General features: G+C 54.9%; 1 pseudogene across 1 annotated transcript in view; it reads left to right on the plus strand.

The window, feature by feature from the left end:
* The window catches only part of LOC148139343 (uncharacterized), a 67,835-nt pseudogene extending 49,817 nt beyond the window's left edge, over positions 1-18,018 (plus strand). The window contains exons 7-12 of the transcript XR_015753582.1: positions 6,034-6,161; positions 6,751-6,820; positions 12,008-12,352; positions 13,392-13,430; positions 15,463-15,571; positions 17,236-18,018. The product of XR_015753582.1 is annotated as an uncharacterized LOC148139343 (transcript). The remainder of the gene's footprint in view (positions 1-6,033; positions 6,162-6,750; positions 6,821-12,007; positions 12,353-13,391; positions 13,431-15,462; positions 15,572-17,235) is intronic.
* The last annotated feature ends 2,205 nt before the right edge of the window (positions 18,019-20,223 follow it).

The following is a 20,223-nucleotide window of genomic DNA, read 5'->3' on the forward strand; positions in this document are numbered from 1 at the left end:
CACCCTCTCCCCCCTCCCTCCCTCCACCCTCTCCCCCCTCCCTCCCTCCACCCTCTCCCCCTCCATCCCTCCACCCTCTCACCCCCTCCCTCCACCCTCTCCCCCTACCTCCCTCCACCTTCTTCCCCCTCCCTCCCTCCACCTTCTTCCCCCTCCCTCCCTCCACCTTCTTCCCCCTCCCTCCCTCCACCTTCTTCCCCCTCCCTCCCACCACCTTCTTCCCCCTCCCTCCCTCCACCTTCTTCCCCCTCCCTCCCTCCACCTTCTTCCCCCTCCCTCCCTCCACCTTCTTCCCCCTCCCTCCCTCCACCTTCTTCCCCCTCCCTCCCTCCACCTTCTTCCCCCTCCCTCCCTCCACCTTCTTCCCCCTCCCTCCCTCCACCTTCTTCCCCCTCCCTCCCTCCACCTTCTTCTCCCTCCCTCCACCTTCTTCTCCCTCCCTCCACCTTCTTCTCCCTCCCTCCCTCCACCTTCTTCTCCCTCCCTCCACCGTCTTCCACCTTCTTCTCCCTCCCTCCACCGTCTTCCCCCTCCCTCCCTCCACCACCGTCTTCCCCCTCCCTCCCTCCACCACCGTCTTCCCCCTCCCTCCCTCCACCTTCTTCTCCCTCCCTCCCTCCACCTTCTTCTCCCTCCCTCCCTCCACCTTCTTCTCCCTCCCTCCACCGTCTTCCCCCCCCTCCCTCCACCACCGTCTTCCCCCTCCCTCCCTCCACCCTCTCCCCCCTCCCTCCCTCCACCCTCTCCCCCTCCCTCCCTCCACCCTCTCCCCCTCCATCCCTCCACCCTCTCCCCCCCTCCCTCCACCTTCTTCCCCCTCCCTCCCTCCACCTTCTTCCCCCTCCCTCCCTCCACCTTCTTCCCCCTCCCTCCCTCCCTCCACCTTCTTCCCCCTCCCTCCCTCCACCACCGTCTTCCCACCTCCCTCCCTCCACCCTCTCCCCCTCCCTCCCTCCACCTTCTTCCCCCTCCATCCCTCCACCCTCTCCCCCCCTCCCTCCACCTTCTTCCCCCTCCCTCCCTCCACCTTCTTCCCCCTCCCTCCCTCCACCTTCTTCCCCCTCCCTCCCTCCACCTTCTTCCCCCTCCCTCCCTCCCTCCACCTTCTTCCCCCTCCCTCCCTCCACCACCGTCTTCCCCCCTCCCTCCCTCCACCCTCTCCCCCCTCCCTCCCTCCACCCTCTCCCCCTCCATCCCTCCACCCTCTCCCCCCCTCCCTCCACCCTCTCCCCCCCTCCCTCCACCCTCTCCCCCTCCCTCCCTCCACCCTCTCCCCCTCCCTCCCTCCACCTTCTTCCCCCTCCCTCCCTCCTCTCCCCCTCCCTCCCTCCACCTTCTTCCCCCTCCCTCCCTCCACCCTCTCCCCCTCCCTCCCTCCACCTTCTTCCCCCTCCATCCCTCCACCCTCTCCCCCCCTCCCTCCACCTTCTTCCCCCTCCCTCCCTCCACCTTCTTCCCCCTCCCTCCCTCCACCTTCTTCCCCCTCCCTCCCACCACCTTCTTCCCCCTCCCTCCCTCCACCTTCTTCCCCCTCCCTCCCTCCACCTTCTTCCCCCTCCCTCCCTCCACCACCTTCTTCCCCCTCCCTCCCTCCACCACCGTCTTCCCCCTCCCTCCCTCCACCACCGTCTTCCCCCTCCCTCCCTCCACCACCGTCTTCCCCCTCCCTCCCTCCACCACCGTCTTCCCCCTCCCTCCCTCCACCACCGTCTTCCCCCTCCCTCCCTCCACCACCGTCTTCCCCCTCCCTCCCTCCACCACCGTCTTCCCCCTCCCTCCCTCCACCACCGTCTTCCCCCTCCCTCCCTCCACCACCGTCTTCCCCCTCCCTCCCTCCACCACCGTCTTCCCCCTCCCTCCCTCCACCACCGTCTTCCCCCTCCCTCCCTCCACCACCGTCTTCCCCCTCCCTCCCTCCACCACCGTCTTCCCCCCTCCCTCCCTCCACCACCGTCTTCCCCCTCCCTCCCTCCACCACCGTCTTCCCCCTCCCTCCCTCCACCACCGTCTTCCCCCCTCCCTCCCTCCACCACCGTCTTCCCCCCTCCCTCCCTCCACCACCGTCTTCCCCCCTCCCTCCCTCCACCCTCTCCCCCCTCCCTCCCTCCACCACCGTCTTCCCCCCTCCCTCCCTCCACCCTCTCCCCCCTCCCTCCCTCCACCCTCTCCCCCCTCCCTCCCTCCACCCTCTCCCCCTCCATCCCTCCACCCTCTCCCCCCCTCCCTCCACCCTCTCCCCCTCCCTCCCTTCACCCTCTCCCCCTCCCTCCCTCCACCTTCTTCCCCCTCCCTCCCTCCACCACCGTCTTCCCCACTCCCTCCCTCCACCACCGTCATCCCCCCTCCCTCCCTCCACCCTCTCCCCCTCCCTCCCTCCACCACCGTCTTCCCCCCTCCCTCCCTCCACCCTCTCCCCCCTCCCTCCCTCCACCCTCTCCCCCCTCCCTCCCTCCACCCTCTCCCCCTCCATCCCTCCACCCTCTCCCCCCCTCCCTCCACCCTCTCCCCCTCCCTCCCTCCACCCTCTCCCCCTCCCTCCCTCCACCTTCTTCCCCCTCCCTCCCTCCTCTCCCCCTCCCTCCCTCCACCTTCTTCCCCCTCCCTCCCTCCACCTTCTTCCCCCTCCCTCCCTCCACCTTCTTCTCCCTCCCTCCCTCCACCGTCTTCCCCCTCCCTCCCTCCACCACCGTCTTACCCCCTCCCTCCCTCCACCCTCTCCCCCCTCCCTCCCTCCACCCTCTCCCCCTCCCTCCCTCCACCCTCTCCCCCTCCATCCCTCCACCCTCTCCCCCCCTCCCTCCACCCTCACCCCCTCCCTCCCTCCACCCTCTCCCCCCTCCCTCCACCCTCTCCCCCTCCCTCCCTCCACCTTCTTCCCCCTCCCTCCCTCCACCTTCTTCCCCCTCCCTCCACCCTCTCCCCCTCCCTCCCTCCACCTTCTTCCCCCTCCCTCCCTCCACCTTCTTCCCCCTCCCTCCCTCCACCTTCTTCCCCCTCCCTCCCTCCACCTTCTTCCCCTCCCTCCCTCCACCTTCTTCCCCCTCCCTCCCACCACCTTCTTCCCCCTCCCTCCCTCCACCACCGTCTTCCCCCCTCCCTCCTTCCACCCTCTCCCCCCTCCCTCCCTCCACCTCCGTCTTCCCCCCTCCCTCCCTCCACCCTCTCCCCCCTCCCTCCCTCCACCCTCTCCCCCCTCCCTCCCTCCACCCTCTCCCCCCCTCCCTCCACCCTCTCCCCCTCCCTCCCTCCACCCTCTCCCCCTCCCTCCCTCCACCCTCTCCCCCCCTCCCTCCACCCTCTCCCCCTCCCTCCCTCCACCCTCTCCCCCTCCCTCCCTCCACCTTCTTCCCCCTTCCTCCCTCCTCTCCCCCTCCCTCCCTCCACCTTCTTCCCCCTCCCTCCCTCCACCTTCTTCCCCCTCCCTCCCTCCACCTTCTTCTCCCTCCCTCCCTCCACCGTCTTCCCCCTCCCTCCCTCCACCACCGTCTTCCCCCCTCCCTCCCTCCACCCGCTCCCCCCTCCCTCCCTCCACCCTCTCCCCCCTCCCTCCCTCCACCCTCTCCCCCTCCATCCCTCCACCCTCTCCCCCCCTCCCTCCACCCTCTCCCCCTCCCTCCCTCCCTCCACCCTCTCCCCCTCCTTCCCTCCACCTTCTTCCCCCTCCCTCCACCCTCTCCCCCTCCCTCCCTCCACCTTCTTCCCCCTCCCTCCCTCCACCTTCTTCCCCCTCCCTCCCTCCACCTTCTTCCCCCTCCCTCCCTCCACCTTCTTCCCCCTCCCTCCCTCCACCTTCTTCCCCCTCCCTCCCTCCACCTTCTTCCCCCTCCCTCCCTCCACCTTCTTCCCCCTCCCTCCCTCCACCTTCTTCCCCTCCCTCCCTCCACCTTCTTCCCCCTCCCTCCCACCACCTTCTTCCCCCTCCCTCCCTCCACCACCGTCTTCCCCCTCCCTCCCTCCACCACCGTCTTCCCCCCTCCCTCCCTCCACCACCGTCTTCCCCCCTCCCTCCTTCCACCCTCTCCCCCCTCCCTCCCTCCACCACCGTCTTCCCCCCTCCCTCCCTCCACCCTCTCCCCCCTCCCTCCCTCCACCCTCTCCCCCCTCCCTCCCTCCACCCTCTCCCCCCTCCCTCCCTCCACCCTCTCCCCCTCCCTCCCTCCACCCTCTCCCCCTCCCTCCCTCCACCCTCTCCCCCCCTCCCTCCACCCTCTCCCCCTCCCTCCCTCCACCCTCTCCCCCTCCCTCCCTCCACCTTCTTCCCCCTCCCTCCCTCCTCTCCCCCTCCCTCCCTCCACCTTCTTCCCCCTCCCTCCCTCCACCTTCTTCCCCCTCCCTCCCTCCACCTTCTTCTCCCTCCCTCCCTCCACCGTCTTCCCCCTCCCTCCCTCCACCACCGTCTTCCCCCCTCCCTCCCTCCACCCTCTCCCCCCTCCCTCCCTCCACCCTCTCCCCCCTCCCTCCCTCCACCCTCTCCCCCTCCATCCCTCCACCCTCTCCCCCCCTCCCTCCACCCTCTCCCCCTCCCTCCCTCCCTCCACCCTCTCCCCCTCCTTCCCTCCACCTTCTTCCCCCTCCCTCCACCCTCTCCCCCTCCCTCCCTCCACCTTCTTCCCCCTCCCTCCCTCCACCTTCTTCCCCCTCCCTCCCTCCACCTTCTTCCCCCTCCCTCCCTCCACCTTCTTCCCCCTCCCTCCCTCCACCTTCTTCCCCCTCCCTCCCTCCACCTTCTTCCCCCTCCCTCCCACCACCTTCTTCCCCCTCCCTCCCACCACCTTCTTCCCCCTCCCTCCCACCACCTTCTTCCCCCTCCCTCCCACCACCTTCTTCCCCCTCCCTCCCTCCACCTTCTTCCCCCTCCCTCCCTCCACCTTCTTCCCCCCCCTCCCTCCACCTTCTTCCCCCTCCCTCCCTCCACCTTCTTCCCCCTCCCTCCCTCCACCTTCTTCCCCCTCCCTCCCTCCACCTTCTTCCCCCTCCCTCCCTCTTCTTCCCCCCCCTCCCTCCACCTTCTTCCCCCTCCCTCCCTCCACCTTCTTCCCCCTCCCTCCCTCCACCTTCTTCCCCCTCCCTCCCTCCACCTTCTTCCCCCTCCCTCCCTCCACCTTCTTCCCCCTCCCTCCCTCCACCTTCTTCTCCCTCCCTCCACCGTCTTCCACCTTCTTCTCCCTCCCTCCACCGTCTTCCCCCCCCTCCCTCCCTCCACCACCGTCTTCCCCCTCCCTCCCTCCACCACCGTCTTCCCCCTCCCTCCCTCCACCACCGTCTTCCCCCTCCCTCCCTCCACCACCGTCTTCCCCCTCCCTCCCTCCACCTTCGTCTTCCCCCTCCCTCCCTCCACCTTCTTCCCCCTCCCTCCCTCCACCTTCTTCCCCCTCCCTCCCTCCACCTTCTTCCCCCTCCCTCCCTCCACCTTCTTCCCCCTCCCTCCCTCCACCTTCTTCCCCCTCCCTCCCTCCTCTTCTCCCTCCCTCCCTCCTCTTCCCCCTCCCTCCCTCCACCTTCTTCCCCCTCCCTCCCTCCACCTTCTTCCCCCTCCCTCCCTCCACCTTCTTCCCCCTCCCTCCCTCCACCTTCTTCCCCCTCCCTCCCTCCACCTTCTTCCCCCTCCCTCCCTCCACCTTCTTCCCCCTCCCTCCCTCCACCTTCTTCCCCCTCCCTCCCTCTTCATCTCTCTCCCCGTCCCTCCTACCCTCCACCCTCTCCCCCTCCCTCCACCCTCACCCCCTCCACCCCTCACACTCACCCCCTCCACCCCTCACACTCACCCCACCCTCACCCCCTCCCCCTATGGGACTCTCACGGAGGGGGTGAGGGTGGGGTGAGGGGTGAGGAGTGGAGGGGGTGAGGGAGGGAGGGGGAATCCTTCCTATTCACTCCCTCCACCCCTCACCCCCTCAGATTAACCCCTGGGTCAGTCTGTAACAAGCTCCTCCCCCCCCCCGGAAGTGGCGCCAGTTTTAAAGACCAGGACAGAGAGAGAGAGGGAGAGAATCCAGGGGGACATTGCAGTATCGGCTCTGGGCTGTATCTGAGACACGATCCGCTCTCCCTCCAACGTGGAGTTTTACCAAATGTTTCTCAGCAGCTTCTCGGTCTCCTGTCAGTGTCTGACCCTGATCCTGATCGCAGTCCCGGTCCCGGTCCCGGGAAAGGAGCTGCAGGTACTTACTGTCAGTGTCTCCCACCCGGGGACACCGAGGGAGGGAGGGAGGGGGATCTGGGGGAAACTTTCCGAGCAGTGAATCACCTCTTTATTAAAAGGAAACGCTGACAATCTCAGACACAGACAGAAAGGGCTGGGACTTCTCAGAAGTTTATAAAGTGATGTGTGAGTGAACTGAGGGAGGGGGAGATGGAGCTGAACCAGACAAACAGGCTCCTGCTCCGGGGTTTCTCACAATCGGAAAGGTGCGAGTTTCTGAGGGACAACAGGTTATTTTGGAGTGAACTGAGGGAGTGGGGAGTGGACAGAAAGTTCAAAAGATTGAAATATGAGAGTAGGGCCGAGGCTGCGGCGTTTGCGAAGGCGCTAAGAATGTTCGTTAGAGAGAAGGAAACTCGCAAAATGGCACCAAAATGTTGATTGCAATCTTTAGTAACTGTGTGGATTGTCCCCGCCCTCCCCCTCACTCCGAGTCCCCAAGTCCCAGCCCCTCTCATGGGCTGTATCTGTCAGTCATCACCCAGGGACAGGGCAGGATCAGGAAGGGAATCTGTTGGAAAGGGACTGACTGTGTTTTCTTGTTGCAGGGACACAGCTCCCAGAAACTACTCCCCCCGCTGCTGCTGCTGCTGCTAAATGTTGTTGCTGCTGTTTCAGGTCAGTGCTGTGAGTGCTGGGACATTTCAGCAGGGATCAAAGGCTGGGGGTGGGGGGAATCAGGAATCCCTCTTGCTTTAAGGTGCTGTGTGGGCTGCAAGTGGACCCACTGAGGGAGTGGGACACAGTAGGCTCACATTACACACTGTGATCATGAGAGAGAGCTGAAAGGAAGGCACTTAATCAATTTTTGTCCATTTGGTTAAGATCAAGTCTAGTATCTATTCTCATCAGAATGGGGTTAAAAATCACACAACACCAGGTTATAGTCCAACAGATTTAATTGGAAGCACTAGCTTTCGGAGCGACGCTCCTTCATCAGGTGATAGTGGAGGGCTCGATCGTAACACAGAATTTATAGCAAGAATTTACGGTGTGATGTAACTGAAATTATACATTGAAAAATTGATTGTTGAGCCATTCATCTGTTAGAAATGCAGTGATTCACTTCTTTCATGTGTAAATCACAAAACCTTTTGTTTAAAGTTGCATTCTCGGATTGGCTGTTAACAAATGGTGATAGCTAGACAATATGTTGAAGGTGTTAGCCCCCTGTGTTCTCTGTCTGTGACCTGATATTTAGATTGATTCTAATCTAAAAAGTGAGATAATGGAGTTTTACACAAATTCGTGCAGTTTTTGAGCTCAGAGTTCTACATGAATGCATGGAGTTTTTGAGCTCAGAGTTCTACATGAATGCATGGAGTTTTTGAGCAAAGTACAATGTAACCCTGAAAGTACAAATTCACCCGCAAAATATATGTGTGCGTGTGGGTCTTGGTCTGTGTGTGCGTGTGGGTCTTGGTCTGTGTGTGTGTGTGTCTGGGGTGGGGGTTGTGAGTGTGAGAAAGTGTGTGTGTGTAGTGAGTTCAGAGTGTCTTAAGTCTGTGAGGGGGTGCATGTGTGAGTGTGGGAGTGTGTGTGTCTGTAAGGGTGTGTGGATGTCTGTGTGCGGGTCTGTGTACCTGTGTCCGTGTGTATGTGAGAGTGTCTGGGTGTGTGTGTGTATAGTGCAATGGTGGTCACCTGTAATGTGACATGAACCCAAGGTCCCGGTTGAGGCCCTCCCTATGGGTACCGAACTTAGCTATCAGCCTCTGCTCGGCCACTTTTCTCTGCTGCCTGTCCCAAAGTCCACCTTGGAGGATGGTCACCCGAAGGTCCGAGGCTGAATGTCCTGGACCACTGAAATGTTCCCCAACTGGGAGGGAACCCTCCTGTCTGTTGATTGTTGTGCGGTGCCTATTCATCCGTTGTCATAGCGAATCTGCAATTGGATCAGACTGCTCTACACCAACATTGTCAGTGCAGTCTCAATCAATGGGTGGGAATCAGATAGCTTCCCAGTCAGATCTGGAGTCAGGCAGGGCTGCCCTCTCTCTCCTGCCTTGTTTGTGTGCTGCACAGAGCCATTTGCCGAGTCCATGAGGAAGAATGCGAGCCTGAAAGGGGTGACTATTCCTGACAGCAGGGGCCTACAAGTTAAGGCCTCCCTGTACATGGATAATGTCGTCGTTTTCTGCTCGGATCCGCTGTCCATGCACAGACTCATGTGCATATGTGACCAGTTCGAACGGGCCTCGGGGGCCGAGGTAAACCGAGGCAAGAGCGAGGCCATGCTCGTCGGGAACTGGGCCGACCAATCCTCGATCCCCTTCACCGTCAGGACCGACCACTTGAAGGTACTGGGTATTTGGTTCGGAGGGGCTGGGACGGCGCCAGGTCTTGGGAGCAGCGTATCAGCTAAGTGAGGCAGAAACTGAGCAGATGGAAGCTACGGTCGCTCTCCATCGCGGTAAATAACCTGGTCATCAGGTGTGAGGCACTGTCATTGCTATTATACGTGGCACCGGTCTGGCCTATTCCCAGAACCTGTGCCATCGCAGTCACCCGGGCCATCTTGCATTTTATATGAAGATCAAAGATGGCCAGAGCCAGGAGGGACTCGCTGTACAAAGATCTGGGCAACGGGGGAAAAAATACACCCAATGCCACCCTCACCCTGATGGCCACCTTTGTGTGTGGCTGCATCAAGCTGTGCGTGGATCCCCGGTACGCAAACACCAAGTGTCACTACGTACTGAGGTCCTACCTGTCCCCGGTGTTGCGAAGGATGGGCCTGGCCTCGCTGCCGCGGAACGCTCCGGGTAGTTTGACCGTTCCGTATCACCTGTCCTTCGTGGAGAAGTTTATGAAGAAAAGCACCTTTGACCACAAGTCCATCAGGAAGTGGTCAGCACGTAGTGTCCTTGAGACCCTTCGGGAAAAGGAGAGGGCGGATCCTATCGAGCGGTTCCCTGAGCAGACTGTCAAAGCCATTTGGCAGATGCCTCATCGCCAGAACTTTCCAACAAGCACCAAGACATGGCTTGGCTGGTGGTGAGAAGGGCTCTGCCTGTGAGATCCTTTATGCATGCCTGAACTCTCAGCCACACCGCACACCAGACTCTCCGAAGTCTGGAGAGGAATGCAGTGGTGTTTGTCGAGGTTCGTCCCGAGCAGCTCCATGACGCGGGACTCCGTGCTCTATGGTCTGTTCTCCTGGAGGCACACCAACTGTTCCTGGAGGATCATCAACTCAGTGAAGGACGCTCTCTGGGTGGTCTGAAACCTGTTGATCTTCCAGCTGAAGGAGTTGACCCCGACTGAGTGTTGCTGACTGGCACATTCCAAGGCCCAGGACTACGTGTTGAGGGACGCGCTGAAGCTTGGGGCAGCTGCCGCCAAGGCGCGGTGGGGAAAGACCACCCTGTAATATCTGCCTGCCTGAGCACAGGGGGCCCACGCAGTAATTGGGCTCCGCTAAAGACTCAGCTAAATATATGGGTGGGTAACGTACAGACCTGTATGTACGAATGATTAATTCCGACCTCTGTATGTAGAGAAATGGGATATATATGTATGTATGGCATCACCAATTGTACAAATCATGAAAATATGATGAATAAAGTATATTTTTGAAATTTAAAACCAATTCCCCAGTGGTGGATGTTTCAATGAGACCTTTAGGAGTGTGAAGCAATGTGAGCATCTTCTGAAGGTATTTGAGGAGAATGAAGGTGAGGCTCTGTTCTCCATCCTGTCAGTGGTGCCATTGTGTGTTCTCTCTGCACAGAGGAGCTGGGTTGTTCCAATCCATGTGTACAACCCCCATGTCCCAGCAGCAGATGTTGTCACCTTCCTGGGAAGGTACATGTAGCTTGAAGGAGACAGCACTGATGTTGTGGATGCCTTCGGAACCTGGACCAGTAAGCAGCCAGTGAACATGATCCTGAGGGTGGATGCCAGCGGGAACATCCTCCACCCCCCCCCTCCAGCTTCGCGATTGGAGGGAGCAGAGGTGACCTGACATATACAGGGCAGGTTAGAGAGTGCTGAACCCGTGGGAGGGCGGGACACATGGCAGCGGACTGTAAGGTGACCGTCACATGTACAAGGCCGGCCCAAGGTAGGATGGGGGATGGGGGTGCCGCAGCACCATCCAGGAAGGGAACTGAGACAAGAGGATCCCAGAAAGGACAGGCTGGTCTGAAACAGACAGCAGCCAGCATGGAGGCACAGCAACTGACCCTACCTCCAGCTGGACAGACGGAGACAATGGAGGAGGAGGAAACCAAGGAGGTGGGGGAGTGGATACCAGTGAAACACAACAGGAAAAGGAAATCCCACCACACCCCAAAGCCTCACAGTAAAGGGGAAAGAGACAGCTACATGAGGATGACCCCAGCAGCTCCTCTGGCAAAGCTGGGGGGTGGGGGGGGTGGGGAAGGTAGGATGGTCATCATCAGAAAAAGAGGCAGAGCACCACAGGGGAAAGGAGAAGAGTTTCCCCAACCCAGAAACAATGGACATCCCCACCCCCCGCAGGGATTGGTAAAGCCCATCCCCACTTGGTGAGAACCAGGGGGTACCCACTGGCCCACAGCTCCAGGTAACTGGGAGCCGCGATCCTCCGATAGTCTCTCTGTCACACTCAGAACTGGAAGGGCTTATGTCCGAAACGTCGATTCTCCTGTTCCCTGGATGCTGCCTGACCTGCTGCGCTTCTCCAGCAACACATTTTCAGCTCTGACCTTGTTCTCACCCGAGCAGGGAAATGGCCGCAGTGAGGAAGGGGACAGCTACCTTAGCCCTGCAGGGGCTCCAACAGTTCACCCACAAGGGGATGCAGACAGTCCCCCCAGTGACAGGACCGTTGTTGAATGGCCATTGCTAACCTTATAAACTTTAAAGTGGGTGTTAAAATTGCCAGCATTAACGTGCATTGTGTTAAATCTTCCGTGTGATGTGTCTCCACGTTGGCTTTCCTACAGCTTGGGGCAGCTGCTCCCAAGGTGCAGAGGGCAAAGACCACAGTGTAAGGTCATTCTGCTGAAGAATAACAGGGTTCAGGCAGTAACTGGGCCCCTCTGACCCCCCCAGCTAAATGCCAAGAGGTTGACTGTAAATATAGAGCACGGTGAAAATCAACGACTTAATTTGTTCTCTGTGTGTAAAGAGAGTTACAGATCTGAGCGGGTTCACTAACTGTACATGTACCACAGATTTCTCTCTCTGAAGAATGTAAATTTTGGAATAAAAGGAAGGCACTCGATGTGAACAGAGGCAGCTGGACACTGAACTACACTCAGTGATGGTGGGAGGGGAGAGTGGGCTTTGAGCACTGGGATCAGGAATCTGGGAATGTCCTGGGATCAAATGGAGGTGGGAATTGTCTCAGATTGTGGGAGTGGGGATTAAGCTTTGGATCTTTGGATTCTGTGTGTTTGGGGGGGGACGGGGAGAGGGTAAGGTCCCCACAGCCTGTCCCAAACTCTCTGCATATCCTGGTGTGCACTCCCCCACCCCTCCCATTTCTGTCTTTATCCTTTCAGGTTTTTTGGCTGCTCAGCTCCACCTCCCACGGTACACCTTCCCTCCCCAGTCTCCCAGTGTGTATCCAAATGGGAACCATGTGATTCAAACTGTTTTCCAGATGCTCAGTGCTGACAAACATCCAGCACAAGCTGCTTTTAGTTGAAGACCCTCAATGTCTGAGCTTTAACCTTCCCCCAGAAATGAAAGCAGTGAGTTACTGATCAGAGCTTCTTGTAAATCCAGCATCGCAGTGTAACCATGTGAAGCTTGGGATGTAATGTACCAGCAGGGAGGTTCTATCTGTGGATAAATCCTTCCAATCTTTTCCAGGTGACTCGCCTGTCCCAGTTTCTGGGTTCCTTGGGGAGCAGGTTGTGCTGCCCTGTACCTACAAATCGAATGGCTCAGTCTCTGATTTATGGGTAATCTGGAGGACACAGAAGGAGGAAATTTTACACGAGTTTGTCGATGGGAACGATGATTTGGCCCAACAAGACCCACGGTTCAGAAACCGAGCGAACCTGTTCAAAGATCAACTGGAACAAGGCAACTGGTCAGTTATGATCTCTGACCTCTGGGAGACAGACCAGGATGTGTATCAGTGTTGGATTCAAAACACAATGGCTATGCATTTTTCTTGGGAACAGTATAATTCTGTTGATCTCTCTGTAAAAGGTGAGAGTGATCTCCTTCAGATGTTTGGTATTTAATCTCTGATTTTCTGTCTGTGGTTGTGCAGGGGTTATATGCCATTCTGAGACAATCTAAGTAGTGTATTTGAATTGTAATCTGGAAATAGAAATTCAGCCCTAATAAAAGAGACCATAAAGCTAAATAAAAATCAAAAGAACTGCAGATGCTGTAAATCAGAAACGAAAAGAGAAATTACTGGAAAAGCTCAGTAGGTCTGGCGGCATCTGTGGAGAGAAATCAGAGTTAATGTTTTGGGTTGAGTGACCCATCCTCAGAACTGCTGATCATGAAGATGTTGGACTGTTGTAAAACACCAACTGGTTCCCTCATGTCCCTTTAGGGAAGGAAACCTGCCGTCCTTACCCGGTCTGGTCTCTATGTGACTCCAGTCCCACCCCAACGTGGGGGACATTTTTCTGATTTGGCAAATTACCTCAGAGGGAAATGAGTTTGTCTCACCATTACAAAGAGGAACAAAAATAAAACTCAACAGACCACTGGCTTTGAACCAGGGACTGAATTGCAGAGACACACTCAATCAAGTCAACTTTGCAAAGATCCATCACTAACATCTGTACGTTGGGCTGTGTAACAGAGCCTTACTGAGAGAATCCCCTTCCACCAGAGACTGCACTGTCACCATCACAGGCTGTGTCCTTCTGCCTCCAGAGGTTAGGGGGAAGGAGGTGGGACCCACAGCCCCTCCCAAGCAGCCTTTCCAAGACCCAGTGCACTGACCTTGAAAGTGTATCCCAGTCGGCCCAGGATCCTGTGAGGATTCTCTCCACAGGGGGATGAAAGCTGCTGGGAATGATCCTGCTCAGGGTCACTCTGGAAAACTTCCATTCTACCTTTCACAGTTAATGCAATCCTGTTGGAGTTTTCACTCCCGATCCCTCCTGATCAGTCTGACCTGAGCCTCATTCCTCCCTGGGTGTATTTCCCTCAAGCCCAACAGAGTCTCTGAACATTTCTGCAGTTTGTTTCACACACCGTACTAAACACATGATGTTTCCTTTAGAGCGAGCTCCTACACCTGGACCGAACACACCTGTACCAGGTAAATCTGTTTCTAAACTACTGCATGTGTTTTCAGCTCTTACATTGGATCATGCTGGATAGACAGGGAGGAACATTGGAAGGTTTGAAATGCTGTGTGATATTTTACCAAAGAATGACTCCGTGAGAGTCCCATAGAGTTATAAAGCTATACAGCATGGAAAGAGACCCTTCAGTCCAATCATCCATGCTGACCAGATACCCTAAATTATTCTCGTCCCATTTACCAGCACTTGGCTCATATCCCTCAAAATCCTTCCTATTCATATACCCATCTAGATGCCTTTTAAATGCTGTAATTGTACCAGCCTCCTGCACTTCTTCTGGCAGCTCATTCCATACACACCCCACCGTTCGCATGAAAAATGTTTCCCCTTAGGTCCCATTTAAATCTTTCCCCTCTCACATTAAACCTATGCCCTCTAGTTTTGGACTCCCCTACCCTGGGAAATAGACTTTGGCAGTTGACCTCATCCATGCCCCTATTTTATAAAAGTCTATAGGGTCACCCCTCAGCCTCCAACGCTCCAGGGAAAATAACTCTAGTCAAACCAGCCGCTCTCTGTAGCTCAAACCCTCCAATGCTGCCAACATCCTTGGAAATCTTTTCTGAACCTTTTCAAGTTTCACAACATCCTTCCTATAGGAGGGAGGCTTGAATTGCATACAATGTTTGAAAAGTGGCCTAACCAATATCCTATACAGTCCCAACATGACCTCCCAACTCCTATACTCAATGCTCTGACTAATAAAGGCAAGTGTACCACACGCTGCCGTCACTATCCTGTCGACAGAGGAGTTCGCTTCCAAGGAACTGAGTGGGTGTGGGTCACTGTTACATGGAGCTGGTCCTTAAACTCCCTGGGACTGTTATTTCAGTTTGAGACTCCCCTTCCCGTCCCTCAGATACAGAACTCTGAGGATTCCTGCTTCCCACAAGCATCAGTGTTTCTGGAATTCTGTGTGGAGAGTCTCGGTACAATGTGAACGGAACCCTTCTGTTGGGAAACTGATGGGATTGGGAGTGATGGGCTGGTTGAAGTCCGTGTCGAGTAATATTGATCCAGGTGTAACCTGGCCTTCCACCCAGTCCCTGGGAGAAAGGGAAGGTTCTCATGTTGGGATTTCCCTGGTTCTATATGTATCTCTGTTCTAGTTCTAATTTCTATTCTGTACCTAACCTCTGATTTTGTGCGAATGTTAGTGTGGGGGTATGTTACTAAATAAGTAATTAATAAATCAGATAGTGAGAGTTCAAGTCCCACTGTGGTACTTTCAGAATTTAAATTCACATTATTCACTATATGTGACTCCAGTCCCACATTAACCTGGGGAAGGTTTAACTGCCCTTTTTAATTGTCTGAGCACATCAATCAGTTTGTGCCAAACCCCGAGACAGGAAAATCCACAATAAAACTGAATGGGTCACTGGCTGTGAGCCAGGCATCGAATCAGGCCACAGCAATGACACAGCCAGCCCAGCTAACCCTGTAAAGTCCCCGTCACTAACATCTGGGGACTGGGGTCCAACTTGGGACACTGTGGGACATAGTCACACTGACAGAAATAACACAATATCCCAGACTCCCCGATCACCATCCCAGGGTATGTCCTGTCCCAGTGGAAGGACAGGCCCACCAGAGGTGAGGGCACAGAGAGATACAGTCTGGAGGGGGTGACCCTGGATGAAGGCAGTGTGAAACACTTTGATTTCCTTGTAAAATTAACAATAATTTCAGTTGCTGTTCAGTTTAATTGAAGGGAAGCTGCTGCTGGTCAGTGCCCAGTTCTCGCTATTGGAAAGCATGTATCTATCACATTGTGGGGCAGGGTGTGTGTGTGTGTAAGGAGCTGTGGGGTGATCTGGTGTGTGTGTGATTATTGGGATCTAACTTCCCACATCCCTCCAGGACTAGAATTACCCAGGGATCTGTTTGTACTGGGGCTGGTTCTGAAACACGAGGTGCTGAAGGTCTCTGCTGTTAGTTTAGTTTGTGTGTCCCAGTCTGTTAATGGCTTCACTCTGTCTCTAGGTCCTGGAGTCACAACTAGAACAAGAGTTGGATTGGGATTTGCTGCTGGGATTGGTGCTGTTTTTGTTGTTGGAATTGTGGGTTACGTTGTCCTAAAGCGATAAAGATGGTGAGTTCTGGAATGTTCCACTATTTCCATGGTAACCCTTTGATCTTTGTATAACATTGTGTGAAATGTTGCTGAGCTCTGTCCCTGCCCATTCCCTGAGCTGTGAGGATGCTTCAATCCAGCCTGTCATTGAGCAGCATCATCCAGTCACTTCCAGCTTGTCATCCTCTCGCTGCTGAACAGTCCCTGTGGATTGGAAAGGAGCAAATATTATCCCACTGGAGAACCAGAGGATGGGGCACATATTGGGAATTTCAGGAGGTATTTGGGAAGGTGCCACAGAATAGGTTGTTGTACAAGATTAGGGCGGCACGGTGGCCCAGTGGTTAGCACTGCTGCCTCACAGCGCCTGTAGACCCGGGTTCAATTCCCGACTCAGGCGACTGACTGTGTGGAGTTTGCACATTCTCCCCGTGTCTGCGTGGGTTTCCTCCGGGTGCTCCGGTTTCCTCCCACAGTCCAAAGATGTGCGGGTCAGGTGAATTGGCCATGCTAAATTGCCCGTAGTGTTAGGTTAAAGGGGTGGATGTAGGGGTATGGGTGGGTTGCGCTTCGGCGGGTCGGTGTGGACTTGTTGGGCCGAAGGGCCTGTTTCCACACTGTAAGTAATCTAATCTAATCTAAGATGAGGGCCCAGGGGATTGGGGGAATATAGCATATAGCATGGATTGTGGATTGGTTAATGGGTCATTGTCAGTTGTCAGGATGTAACTGGTGCTGCAAGGATCAGTGCTGGGACCTCAGTGACTCACAATCTATATCAGTGACTGAGATGGGGGGATAGAGTGGGATTGTCCCAGTTTGCTGCTGATACAAAGCTCAGTGGGAAAGTAAGCTGTGAGGGGGCTACAGAGGATGCAAACAGGGATAAACTGGTTCACGTTTATACTCCGTGTGGGTGTGGATGTTCCATCGTTAAATCTGTTTCAGACTGAGATGGACAGATTTGAACATTCCCATCCTTTTTCCAATCCCTCCATGGCCTCAGCCCTCCCTATGTGTAACCACCTTCAGCTGTACAGCCCTCAGATCTCTGTGCTCCTGTCTCCCTGATATTTCCATTGCTGCCCCATTGGTGGCTGTGCCTTCAGCTGCCTGGCTCGGAAGCTCTGCAATTCCTCACCTAAACCTCTTTGACCAAGTTTCTCTCCCTTCTTCTCCCTCTGTTATTCCAATGTCTCTTTCTCTATACTACACAATGTACAAGGTGCTATTGAAAGGCAAGTTGTTGCTCACTCTCCTGCACTGTTTGAACCACACAGCCCATCCCTTATCCTGGGTATTGGAGGGTTCAGTCACTGAGAATACCATCTCCTTTGTTTCTCTCAATATCCACATCTCTGTGCTCCCCGCCTTTCCCCACGTACAGCCCTCACTGTGGGAGGAGGAACTACTGCAGGGCTCTCTCACTCTCTCCTCTGGCCCTCCCTCTGTCAGTCAGCACAGCTCCTGTGGAGTGCCCAGCTCTTGCCCATTGCCTCCCCTATAAGCCTCCTCTTCTCTACACTCTGTGCTCCGTCACCGTGCAGCTCCTGTCGCCCATTTTCCAGCTGCATTGGAAAAGGATGATGACGGTTATTTAATTGTCCTGAACAGCCCCTTTACACTCGCGTCCAAAATGTTGGATTCTTCTAACCTGTTCTCTGCTTGTTTCTCTCTTCTAGGAATTATGTTCGAAGCCAACACTCCAGCGATCGAAATGAAGCATCGAATAGTGTCTCTTTGAGAGAGGTGACCTGTTCAGGTGAAGCACAGAGCCTTGTACCAACAGCACCTGAGCATCAGGATGGAGCGGCTGGAGAACAAAACCTTCTGGGGAACGGGGCTGTCCAGCACTGACTGAGTTTCCACTGCACTCAGCCTGGCTCAGGGATGGGGGAGTCAGCCCAGTGTTGGGGGGATCGAGTGATTCCTGATGGGAAGTCTGAACTCAGGATTGGGATCAACAATCACTTCCCACTTTGCACAAACTCTCTTAGCAGTACCATCTCAGGAGGGAAACTCCCAGTGGGAGTGTTATCTCCATTCCCTAGAAACACTGTCCAAGTGTTTCCTCCTCTGAGTTATATTTCAACATTAATGTTACAGATTGAAATCAGTTTATATTGCATTGTGAGTATGTGGATTCTGTGTGATAGAGAGGAGATCATTCAGTCCACGGTGCTGATACTGAATTGATATCTGTTTGTACACTCGGGCATTATTGTTAAACCCAGGGATGTGCAACTGTGTCGCCCTGCAATTGGTTGGTTGTCAATGCTGAACATGAATATTTATTCTGCAGGTCCTTATCTCTCCATATTTATACATTTTATACTTTTTATGGAAATTGAGTATAATTGGAATGATTTTAATGACCAATGATTGTACCTGCATATATACTGTGACCTGTATGATCCAAGTGAAGGTTTTGCTCCAAGCTGTGATTAAAGAGAAGCTGGTGCTGATATCAGTGGGTCTACAGTCTGATGTTTATTGACTCTGCTGGTCACTGCATGGACAGAGGGGCTGCAGTCTCCAGGCAGTAAGTCCCTGATCCGACTTGGAGTGAATGGAATTGGCTGAAGAGTGTGATCAGTGATTGTGGGAATCTCAGGAGGAGGCTGGGAATGATCATCCAGTTGGTGTTCCTGGCTGGAGATGGTTGTAAACATTTCAGTCTTTTACATTAGGGCCAGGAGTCGGCCAATTAAATTGTTGGAGCTTGCTCTGCCATTCTAGATGCTGGCTGATCATCTACCTCATGACCATATTCCTGTCCCTTCCCCATATCTCTCACTGTGATCAGGGACTAGAAATTGATCGAGCTCTGTCTTCCATTTGCCTCTGAATTGCTTCCTGTACCTGTGTGCTATCTCTCAGCAGCTTATGAACAAGTACATCTCAGTCCATTTGTACATATCACTTTCCAAACACTCACATTTTAAACAATACTCTGCCCCTCCATTCCCCTGACCAAAGTGGAGAATCTTACACTTCTCCCCATTATATTCCATGTACCCACTCACTCAGCCTGTCTCAATCCCCTGAACACTCCTCCTCAAATCCATACTGACTCTGTACCGTCAGTAAATAAAAAAAATCTGCTGATGCTAGAAACCAAAGAAAAACAAATTTCTGGAAAAAGTCTGCAGGTCTCGCAGCACCTGTGCAGAGAAAGCAGAGTTAAGATTTCTGGTTCAGTGACCCTTCTTCAGAACTGATGGCAGCTGCATAAAGGTTGGGATTTGTGCAGAAGATAGGGATGGAGTAGAGAGTAAATGATGGGTGGGATAGAGTCGAAAAAGTTGGCCAAAAATAGTGGGGCGGAAAAAGGCCTGGGTAAAGGTCAATGTGGGAGAATGAATAGCTGCTAATGGGGACTGTTGGAAGTTAACAATGGGTTGGGTGGGGTAACAGCCCCCGTGATGACAAAGTCTGGTGTGTGAGGTTGGGGTAAGGTCATGGGAGAGCCTCCAGCTCTAACATTGTTAAACTCAATTTATCTTCTTCCAGCTTGGACTGTGCTTTGCTGGAGAACTGGAACCAGCCTGAGACAGATGGTTGCCATGGAGCATTGTGTTGTGTTGGACAATTTGTTCCCACCCATGAAATCATTTTCATCATCTTCATTATGGATAATCAATCAGATCCCCCAGTGATCTTTCATAGAAAGGGGAAAGGGGTGCAGTGGTAGTGTCCCTATCTCTGGGCCAGAAGACCCAGGTACAAGCCCACCTGCCCCAGAAGTATGTCATCACATCTCTGGGTTGATTCGAAAAAACCCCTTTTGAACACATTTCAACGTCTCACAGACTCCGGGACCCGGACAGCATGTTTCAGAAAGATCAGGTTTGAGATAACAGGAAACAAGACTTCCAGAAATAAAACCGTTCTAGGGTGGGACAGACTGGAGGCAGGGACAATGTTTCCCCTTGGCCAGGGCTCCAGATCAAGGGGTCACAGCCTAAGGACGCAGGAGAGGCCATTTCCGACTGAGCTGAGGAGAAATGTCTTCACTCAGAGGACATTGAACCTGTGGGATTCTCTCCCAGAAAGTTGTGGAGGGGAAATCACTGAAAATGTTTCAGAAAACTCATTACTCCAGGCTGAAGTGTTGAGGGTTATAGGGAGAGAGCGGGAGTATAGTGTTGGGATAGAGGATTGTGCCTCATGTTGAAGAGCTGAGCCTGGTTTTACAAGTAAGACCTAACCTTTCCCGATCCCCTGAAACACTTGCTGCTGGGAATAATGATTGGTGAATCTTAACTGTGACCCAGCATCTTCCCGCAGCCCCTAAGAGTTTTCAAATTTGTCTGTGTTGGATATAACCTCCCCCTGGGTTAATGTATATTCCCACCTGCTCCAGGTGATCATGGAAACATGTTCCACTCCAAATACAAACCTCCCGTCTGTGTATCTGTTCATTCACTTTCCTTCTCATTGCGACATTTCGATTGTGCTGCACATTCTGTGACCTGCCTTAACCTCGCTTTTACAATCATTGGGTGGGATTACCAATGTTCTGGGTCATCGGTTTGTTGAAAGTGTACATTGTGTGACCTTTTCCAGAGGCACTCACACACCATTACAGATCAGCAGGTTGTGGGTCTCGGGGCTCCCTGGTTCTTGTGTCCCCTGGGAGTTGACTCCATTCCAATTATTTCATCTGT

The sequence above is a fragment of the Chiloscyllium plagiosum genome, unplaced genomic scaffold (assembly GCF_037043375.1).
Source record: "Chiloscyllium plagiosum isolate Xiang-an unplaced genomic scaffold, Cpla_swu_hap1 HiC_scaffold_38, whole genome shotgun sequence".
Lineage (NCBI taxonomy): Eukaryota > Metazoa > Chordata > Chondrichthyes > Orectolobiformes > Hemiscylliidae > Chiloscyllium > Chiloscyllium plagiosum.